Source organism: Tupaia chinensis, unplaced genomic scaffold (genome assembly GCF_000334495.1).
Source record: "Tupaia chinensis unplaced genomic scaffold, TupChi_1.0 Scaffold148049_1, whole genome shotgun sequence".
NCBI classification, from domain to species: Eukaryota; Metazoa; Chordata; class Mammalia; order Scandentia; family Tupaiidae; genus Tupaia; species Tupaia belangeri.
This window is the reverse complement of record NW_006207899.1, coordinates 1,460,633-1,471,875: the sequence shown is the minus strand read 5'-3', so window position 1 is coordinate 1,471,875 and position 11,243 is coordinate 1,460,633.

The following is an 11,243-nucleotide window of genomic DNA, read 5'->3' as shown; positions in this document are numbered from 1 at the left end:
TCTTAACCTCTGTTTTTAAGTGCATCATTAGGAAAACCAAATTTTTATTCTTATGAAAAATTAGCAGCAAACAGGAAGGTGCTTCCAGTTCATAGACAAAGACGTATATGCCACAGTTCATTTATTTTTTTCTACCTATTGTAACAATAATGTTACAATACTCAAATTGGACTGAACACATTTTAGACATCTTTTGAAACACATTTTAGGCATTCTTTCCTTCTCTTCTTTACCACACCTAGCCTTCTAAATTTCTCTGCTGTACTTTCTGTTACTCTCAATGGTGTGTCCATTTCCAATTACTGAAGTGCCTTCTTTGGTTTGAAAGTTAAGCTGTGGTATGTGGGCATCCTAGATTAGCAATGAGTTGACATAATCAAAACAATACTTTTAAAAATAATTATTTATTATCATTATTACTATTATTATTTAATTGGACCACACACACACACAGAGAGAGAGAGAGAGAGAGAAAGCTGCTATGTCCAGGATTAGAATCATAGTTGATCACATAGGAGTTTAGTGTCTTTATCACCACTCTACCTGCTGGGCCACAGACAAGTTTTAATATTGGGTCATTGGAAAAGTCATGACATATTTTTTTCCCTATATTTTTCTGTGCAAAAATGCATCAGGACTTTTCTGACAACCCAATAGTTTCTTTTCACTAAAACTGAAATCTGGACAGAGGAGAGAGCTGTAGGCCAAGGATGATGCTAACCTAGCATTGGCATTGTAGTTCTAAATGCACCAAATTGACTAGAAGGGCTCTGAAGCTCCTCTTCCAGTGATCCTTAATTTCTACTTCTTTTTACCATCTGCCCACCATCTTAATTTAAGGGCATACAATTGTATGGTTTCTTGGGAAAATGTTTCTTCTCTATTCTCAATATCATTGCCTTAGAAAATGCCATATTAGCCCTTAACTAGATAATTATATTTTAAAAGTAGCTCCTCCCACAATATTGTCGCTCTGTTGCAAACTACCCTCTCCCAAACTGTTCAAATTACAATCCTGAAGACAAAATGGATGGCATCTATCTAGCTTCTAACCATTCTAAAAATAAAAAAGACCCATCTTCTTTAAGTTAGTCTAAGACACCCTTTGCAAATTGGCCTATATCCCCAAATTTTGTTCTTTTTCTCTCCAACTTTGAATTCCAACAAACTTTCTCTTGCTCCCTGAATGGGTTATGCCCTCTATTCTTCTCAATGTCTTATCCAAGGAATGTGCTCATTTGCTTACTCAGAATTGTTTTGTTTTGTTTTGCCACAGGGCGTGACAATCAATGGAAAGAAGGAAAGTGAGAAATCACCTCCCCTCCCCAGAGGGAATAGCCACTCAGACTTAAGAGAGGCTTGGGGAAGTCTTCTCAGACAGCCAAAGGCACAATCAGTCTCTCCCATATCTTAGGCAAAGCTCCTGTTCCTATAATTATCAGCATTTTATGTTATCATAGTGGCTTTCTTATGTGGCAATTTCTCTAACTGTATTTAGTAGACACAGACAGGGGCTTTTATATTATATTTACCTTCTTAACCTCAACACAACATTTTATACATTGGCCCAATGAAAGAAAGAACACATAAAGAATTCAGTTATTGGGCCAACTGTGGCCTGGTGGTTGGTTATGTAGGCTGCGTCCCACATGGCCGGCCATGTAGCCTGTAGACCTGGCAGGTTCAGTCCTGCACCTGGTAGCTTGAAAAACATGTTGGGAGTGTGTGCATGTAGGACCAAAACTCTAAAAAGAAGGAAGAAATGGAGGAGAAAGGATTGTGGTATGACCTTTCCTCATTGCAAATGCTTTCTCCCTTCCCTCTTTTCTCTATGTGTCTCTCTTTGAAGAGCACATGTGCCCTCTGGCAAACAGAAAAAAAAAAAAAAAGAATTCAGTTATCATTTAGTATCCAAAATGCTAAAAACGGCAGCATAAGCAATGTATGTTAAATGAAGCTACCTTTTATAATTGTGGATCTTGAATTATACTTTATGTTTATGCAGTCTTCAGAAAGTTCATGAAAAAATGTCTATTATGAAAAAACTATACATGGATTTTAATTTTTTTTTAGAGATAATTTTACTATAGGATGCGTGCACTCACCAGACAGACAGAGACATAGAGATATCACGACGAGAAATCACCTTCCAGAGGGGATGGCCATGCTGCAATTCCTTCTCCTCTCAGAATTTTGGGCATACACACACACATGCCCAGTGTGAGTTTTCAGTTGCTGGATCCAGGACTTGCACCATGATCAACTATGTGGGAGTCCAGCAACGTAACCATTATGCCATCTGCTGGTTCTGGATTTCAATATTTTCCATCAAAAATAAATTTATACTTGGGAACCAGCAGTTAGCGTAATGGCTATGTTGCTGGACTCCCACGTAGTCGACCGTGGTTCGTGTCCCGGACCCGGTGGCTTAAAACTCACGCCGGGCGCATGTGCGTGCGTGCCCAAGATCTCGAGAGAGAATGGAGGAGAAGGGATTGCGGCGTGACCATCCCCCCTGGGGGGGTGATTTCTCGCTTTCTGTCTCTCTGTCTCTCTCTGTCTGTCTGGCAAGAACACATGCCCTATAGCAAAAACCTCTCAAAAAAAAAAAAAGAAATTTATACTTTAATTCTATTTTCCATAAACCATTTAAAGTCCCTTCATATTTATGGCTACTACAGAAAGCAACAAATTGTACCATATGAATGATCCTTCATCTTTCAAATCATATTTTTTTCATTGATAGAAATCATAAAATTGAAGATCTGTTCCTATAGAAGGCAAAAATAAATCCATGAGTTGAGTTGAAAACTGGGTGATTGGAGCTAGGTGTTGGCCAGATTTCAGCGGGCAACAAGAGGCTTTAACTAGTAAGCTAGATTTTGTGAGGGGTACTGGGATACAATTGCTTATTTTCAACGAACTCACATGGTGTGCAGCTCATATACCTGGGGCATTATTCTTGCTTTGCTTTGGAGGTTCCACCAGCAGTTTGCTTGTGGGTACCATGATAAAGCTATAATGTTTCTTGTAATAATAATAAAGGGACAGCCTCATAACTTTTGTGTGTGATAGACAACCACTGAGTTTTGCTATTTTTTTTTTTTAAAGAATTATTTTTGGGGGGGACCAGCAGGTGGCATGGTGGTTAAGGTGCTGGACACTCCCACATGGCTGACCATGGTTCAAGCACTAGACCTGGCGTCTTGCTTTCTGATTCTCTCTCTCTGTGTGTGTCTGTGTGTGTGTGTGCATGTGCATGTATGTGTTTTTTTCTGGTCAAATTAAAAAATAAATAAATGAATAAATTAAATAAATAATTATTTTTCTAAAACTTTATTTATTTTATTTTAATTTGACGAGATAGGGAAAAAGAGAGAGAGATGGAAAGTGAGATAACAAGCCACCAGGTCTGAGACTTGAACCACAGTCAGCCATGGGGGAGTCCAGTACCCTTCACCACCATGCCACATGCCAGCCCCGTGGATTTCACTATTTTCAAAGTAATACTAAATTATTTGGGTCAAGGTCTACAAACTGATATCAGCTATAAGGTCTGACCGTTCTTCCTCTCTTGGATCATTTGTAGTTGGAGTCCCAGAGGAAGAAGTCCTTTTTTTCTTCTCATTCTTCACTTTTGACATACATAATTATACCCACTTCTTTTAAAAATTTATTTATTTATTTATTCATTCTTTTTTTTTTTAATTGACTAGAGAGAGACAGAGAAAGAGAGAGAGAGAGGGGCAAAGTGAGAAAATCAGTTCTGGGATTCGAACTGAGGTCAGCCATGTGGGAGTGTCCAGTGCCTTAACCACCATGCCACCTGCTGGTTCCCTTTTTCAAAAAAATAACTTTTTTAAATTATATCCACTTATATGGCTTCATTTCCTAGGGTATTTAATACACTTAGTGGCACCATTTTATCTTCACCCTCAGCATCTCTTTTAAACTCTTTATCTATCCATCCATCCATATCTATACTATATCTAAACTATGGTTTGAATATGTCCCTCAACAATTTGTATATTGAAAAAGATGAGATTAAGAGGGTGAAAGGTTAATTTGACTAAGGTGTTGAAAGGTGAAGATTTGGGAAGAGATTATTATCATCAGGGTGGTGGGTCCTCCATATTGAATCCTGGTGGGCTTATTAAGAGAGAATGAGACAGACATGAAGACCCACTTGCATGTGCTCTGTCTCACTATGTGAAAAAGACATCACAACAGCAAAAAGACCTTCTCCAGATGTGGCTCCTGGACCTTGGACCTCTAAAACCATGAGCTAAAAACCTTTCATTTTCTTCTTCTTCTTCTTCTTCTTTTCTTCTTCTTCTTCTTCTTCTCCTTTCTTCTTCTTCTTCTTCTTTTTGAGAGAGATTTTTGCTACAGGGTGTGTGTGCTTACTAGAGAGACAGAGACAGACAGAGAGACAGAAAGTGAAAAATCATCCCTCAGGGGGTTTGGTCACACCGCAATCCCTTCCTCCATTCTCTTCTGGGGACTCGGGCACGCACGCACACACACCCGGCATGAGTTTAAGCCACTGGGTCCAGGACTTGAAATGCAGTCTACCACATGGGAGTTCAGTGACATAGCCATTACGCTAACTGCTGGTTCCTAATTTTCTTTTTTTAAACACATTTTACAAATGGAGATTAAACCTCTATTTTTAAAAAACTACCATACCTCAGGTATTTCTGTTGTTAGCAACAGAATGGACTGAAACAATCTTTATTTCCATTGCCAACTGAACTCATGACTTTTCCCCACTACCTGCTTTCCTCTCATATTCTCAGTAGAGTGACACCACCATCTATGCAATGGCTCAAAGAGAAACTTGAAAGTCATCTTGGTTGTGTTGTTTCCCTATCACTTTCCTTTCACTTGCACAATATCATAGCTCTTCAATCACATAATCCTTTCTGCTTTATTGTTTAATAAATATTTAGTGAATCTATTTCTCTCCATGCCCCTGTACCCATCCCAATCTAGTAGTCAGTCACATCGTTTCCCTGGACCATTCCATTCAATGCTTCACTAGCTTTCATCCTCTCAAGTCTGCCTCCAATCCAATCTTCCCAATTATTGTTAGGGTAGTCTTTGAAAATAAAAATCCTATTAAAAATTATACATACATGCATAGGTATGTATGTAGGTGTACTTGTATACTTTTATGATTAGCTCTGTACCTAAAACATTTGGAAATGTTGGGACCAGCAGTTAGCATAATGGCCATGTCGCTGGACTCCCATGTAGTTGACCATGGTTCGAGTCCCAGATCCAGTGGCTTAAACTCATGCAGGGCGCCTGTGTGTGTGTGTGCCCAAGATTGTGAGAGAAGAACGGTGGAGAAGGGATTGCAGCGTGGCCATCCCACCCGGGGGGTGATTTCTCGCTTTCTGTCTCTCTGTCTCTCTCTGCCTGTCTGGCGAGCGCATGCACCCTATAGGCATAAAAAAAAAAAAAAAAAAAAAAAAAACCCCAAAAAAAAAAAAAAAACATTTGGAAATGTTCTAATGTTGCTGGCCTATACTGTGTAGTTAGGCCTACAATGACTGAGCTTAATCACTATTTTTTCTTGTCATTAGTCTCTAAATAATATAGTATAGCAACTATTAATACTTATATAACTTGTTGTATTAGTTTTTATAAATAATCTTGAGGTTATTTAAAATACTACATATGGGAGGATGTACCTAGGTTATATGCAAATATTTTGCATTTTATATAAGGGACTTGAGCACCCATAAATTTTGATATGCAAAGGGGGGTCTAGAACGAATCCTCTGCAGAAACTGAGGGATGACTTTATATAAACAACTTTTATGTAATGCTCGTAATATACTCCACTCTTCTAAGCTCTTCACATGCTCTAATTTCATTCTTACAACCTTCAATGGCAAGAATTGCTATTATTTCCATTTTGCATATAAGGAAAGTGAAGAACAGGTTAAACAATTTTCTCTAGGTCCTATTGCTCACGTATGGTGACAGACATGTACACCTGAGAAGTTTGGTTCCAGAGTCTTCTCTGCCTCTAAAAGCAATTCAATAGCTTCTTTTTAGCCCAAAGAAAAGGTGCAAAATTAGCAACATGTTCTCTGAGTCACTCCATCTGTCCCTTGTTTAGTTAGTTCTTCAGCGTTTTCAAGTGCCACTCTTCCCACTCTCTCTTTCCAGTTTCACTGACTCTGTTTTAGGTTCTGGAATGTTCCATTTTGTGTCTCAAAGTAGGGTTGTTGCTTCTGTCTCTTTTTTGCCTGAAGTGTGCTCAGTCCTCCCAACTCATCTCCCAGATCCCTGTTGCTCTTTAATAGCAGCCATCAACTTTGTGTTTACCTGCACTGGGCTTGTCTTCTTGTTCTTGCTGTACATAAGCTTTGTGGAGGGCTGAGAATAGTCTCTCTTATTTCTTACCTGCTGACATTTCCACCACCTAGTCCAAATATCTGTCAAAAGATAAACAATTCATTTAGTCAAAGAAATTTAGTGACTGCTTAGGTGTGTGCAAAGGTAGTATGTGATATACTGAGGGGTCAACGGAATAAGACAGACATCTTCACTCACATGAATTTTACATTCTTTGTTTAGGAAGAAAAAACGGTGAGAGTGACCTTTCTGTCTCCACGTTTTTTGCAAATGCCAAGATACCATAGCATGTAACATGAGGTAGCGTGTCTTGAGCCCTATCAGAAGAAAGAAAAGGAGAGGAAAAAACACCATGAAAAGAAGAAAAATATATATAAATGCTCAGTTAAAAATAAATTATAGATTCAGTTTTCAGTTAATAAATGGAAATTCTCTGATTGAGGGTATTTGTTTTATATCAAATTAATTTAAATTAGGTGAAAATTTGATTCTCTATCCTTAAGCCTAGAATTCTCTCTCTAGCTCTTTTCAGGATAAATTTATATGGGGATGACCATTGTCTGCTAAAGTTCATAGTGATCAAAACCAAACTCATCACTTTTTCTTAGTTGAATGCCTCTCTAAGATTTCCTTTACTCATTAAGAAGCATCTGTACTTCTTTACTTTATCTTGATTCCTTCTTTTATCCTCCACTTTGAAGTAGAGCGCTTGTTTACTAGTTCTACTAAATGATCTTCTAGTCTATCACGCTATTTTCAATGTATTTTACAATGTTCTACAAAGTTAAGATTTTTCTTATTTCCATGAAGGTAAGGGAAAGTGATGGGTTCAAGTCGCACATTGTATGACAGAGCTGGTATCTGAATCAAGCTCCCCCTGAGAGCAAACCTCACATTCATTTTTCTTATGCCATGCTGATTTCCCAAGTTCTGGAATATTCTTAGGAACCTCTTAAGCCTCCGATGGTCTCTAACTTCTCCATATTTCATTGCATTTACTCTCTAGACAACTCAGACATTCAAGCATTTATTTGATCACCATGTTTGCAGTGTTGTTATGTGAGTTACTTACATAACAAACCTCATGGAAGTTTTCTGGAAGGCAGATATGAGATTGTCTCTTATATTTCAGTTTTTCTTCACAGCCTTACAAAGTAAAATGTTCATAGATGTGGGCCCTCTAATACTAGTTCAAAGTTAGAATCATAGATTTTATATCAGGAAGGGCCATCTACCTGTATTGGGGTTGACTGTCTCTGATCATGTAAGATGCTATCGATTATTTCTATTTTACAATTGGGCACATACAAACTCGAAGAATCAAATGATTTGTCTAGAACCCTTCAGGTAGGAAACGAGAAACCATGTTTTCTGACTTCTTGGGCAATAAAATTATGTCAAAACTGATGACAGTTTAAAAACACATTTCTAGTATTTATTTTTCCCCACATGATTCTGCTCTCAGAGTATTTTAAATGAAGACCACAAGTTATCTTACTTTATTTATAGAAAATAAATTCTGCCACCAGAATCTATAACGTTTTCCAGATTAACGAATTAAGAAACCTGATGAGATGCATCTGTTTTCAGAGGTAGACACCATAGGAAGAATGAATCAGAAAAAGTTTTGTAGATGCACACAAGTGTGACTACAGAAAATGTTAATAAACAATGAGAAGGCCCAGAGCCATGTGCCTGACAATGAAAGAAAGGGATCTGAGTAATTCATGCAAAAATGAATCAAACTCCAGTCGAGGGCTGCCATGTCAGAAGAAACAAAAAAGAAAGAAGATAATCAGAATAGTTAGAAAAGAAATGAAATGTGAGGAAAACCACAAGGAAAAAAAAAAAAATATATATATACATATAAAAACAAAAACAAGAGAAACAAAACTAAAACTTACCACAACAAACACGAGACAGAAGAGGGAACGGTATCATATTTTAAAGTTCACAGAAGAAAACATACCTACTTTTAATCAGATCCTCTCCATTTGCCCTTGCAGCAATGTTCCATTGGGCTAGGCAGCTTGCTAACTGATTGCATATGCCACCTCCCCTGTAACTTTCCTTCAATTATTCCTGGTTTGAATATCTTTTGGTAACTTGATAAATGAAAACATGTTTTTTTTTTAATCTTTTCTTTTTTGGAGTTATTTTTCCTAGAACCTTAACATTTAGGATTTTAAAATTCCTTTTAACTGGAAATAAATAGCTTATGTGATGTATAATATTTTATAGTCATTAAATTTATTCAGAGGAGATTGTTGACTGTTTAAGGTGTCTGTGCATGTTCACTTTTAGTCAAGTAGCAAGTGGCTGTAAACAACTTTATATAAACTATCAAGTAACATCCACTTTATTTTTACTTTTATTTTTATAGCCAGGGGCAAGTGTGCTTACCAGAAAGAGAAAAGATGCCAAGAGGGGTATGGTCATGATGAAATAATTTTTTTTCCCCCATTTCTTCATCGCATCAGGATTTTGGAACATGTACATAACTGGCATGTCTTTCAAGCCGCCACGCTGGGATTGGCCACATGGGATCTGGCTTTTAATGCACAGCACGTAACCCAGCATGCTATAGCATCAGCTCAAGTACCATCTATTAAAAAAAAAATAAAAAAATAAACTATTTACAACAGTTTTAGATCTATAGAAAAGTTGAGAAAAGATAGTAAAAAAAGTTCTTGTATACCTTTCATTCAGTTCCCCCCATTATTAAACTGTTATATTACTATGGTATGTTTGTTACAACTAAGGAATCAGTATTTGTTCATTGCTGCTAATTAAATTCCATTTTTTAAAAATTTCACTAATGTTCCCTTAACTTCAGTTTTTCTGTTTCAGTATCTTGTTACAAGATACCATATTCCATTTAGCTGTCATGCTTCCTTAGCGTCCTCAGTTCTGATAGTTCCTCAGGATTTTCTTCTTTTTAATAGCTTTGACATTTTTAAGAAGTACTTTAGAGGTGTTTTGTGAAATGCTTTTTAATGCGGATTTGTCTGATGCTTCATCATAGTTAAACTGCTGTTATGAGTTTTGAAGAAAAAGTCTCACAAGTAAAATGCCCTTCTCACAAAACTGTATCAGAAGGCATTATATTGGGTTATCAGAAAAGTCATGGTGCATTAAAATGCACCATGACTTTTCTGACAACCCAATAGACAGATATTTCTGTCCCCACAAAATATGAGGAGGGGCTTCAAAAAGTTTCTGGGAAATGAAATTGAAATACAAGACTAGTGCCAAAATTAAGAAAAAAAAAATCAGGCATATTTTTTTCCATAATACTCATTTTTCCTGAAATTTTTTTCCTGTTGAAATCCTAACCTCCTGGAGCCAGCCATGTGGCATGATGGTTAAGGCAGCTGGATCCCCAGTGGCCAACTGTGCAGTTCAAGTCCTGAACCTGGTGGCTTAAAAAACACATCAGGCATATGTGCCTGCATGGCCAAAATCCTGAGAGGAGAATGCAGAAAAAGATTGCGGTGTGGTTATTCCCTCTGGAAAATACTTTCTCTCTGTCTCTCTCTAGCAAATGAGAGAGAGAGAAAGGAAAGAAAGAAAAAGAAAGGGAAAGGGAAAGAAAGAAAGAGAGAGAGAAAGCAAGAAATCAAGAAAGCAAGCAAGCAAGTAAGAAAGAAATCCTAATCTCCCATGTGGTGGAATTAGGAGGTGGGGCTGTTGGGATTGGGAGGCAATTAGGTCATGAGAGTGGACCTCATGAATGGGATTAGTGTCATTATAAAATGGACCCTGTAGAGATCACTTACGCTCTTTCCCAAAAATGAGGATATGTGAGAAGATGACAATTTAGAGCCTGAAAAAGGATTCTCAGTGGAACTGGACCATACTGACTCTGATCTCAGACTTCTGCCTCTAGAACTGTGAGAAATAAATTTGTATTGTTTATAAACCACAGTCTTTAGTACTTGTTATGACAGCCCTAAATGCTTTGGAGGCCAGCAGTTAATGTGATAAATGTTATGATACCTTGCACATACAATGCTATGGAAACACAGAGAAAGAAATAGCAAACACTATTTGAGAAAAGTCAGAGAGGACTTCATAGAGGAGGTGACATTTCAGATGTGCCTAAAAGAATTGGGTCTACTACCCACTTGGAGAAATCTCACCCAGGACCCTCTAAGCTACATTTGGTTAAGATACATCTATTTCTGGAGCTTTCCCTTGAAGCTTGGATTGTACATATATAGCACACTTGACATTTGCAAAGGAAACACTTTGAGACATTACAGAATTTCTAAGTTCACAAATGCTAATTATGGAGTAAAGGCTGACAATCAGTCAGACTTACTCACTGCCTAAGTCCTAGGTTCTACACATGAGCCACGGAGCAACACACAAAGGTGTGTCCCAACTCTGAAAGGTTGAAGGTACAAATGTCATACATCTACTGTATTTTAGAGAAGAATCTTCCACAGTGGTGCAAAAATCATTCCAGTGCTCTAGAGAGGTAGACTGGGGTCCAGCGAGTGAAGAAGTCATGGTCTCCCAGGAAGATGATGGGGGCCCGGGGAAAAACTTCCTGCATACTTGGTTTATTTGGAAGACACAGTAGAAGGTGCTCAGTAGAAGAGCACTGGTGTCAGGACTCATATTACATAACCTAATGAGTCATACTGGGACAGAACGGATTCCTTTGAACTGGAAAGAAGAAATGAGTGTGTACATTTATTGAATACACTCAGTATAATCCTGGCACTGTGCTATGAGTATCACAAATACATTAATAGTAACTTGTCGGGGACCAGCAGTTAGCGTAATGGCTATGTCGCTGGACTCCCACATAGTCAACTGCGGTTCGTGTCCCGGACCCGGTGGCTTAAAACTCACATCGGGCG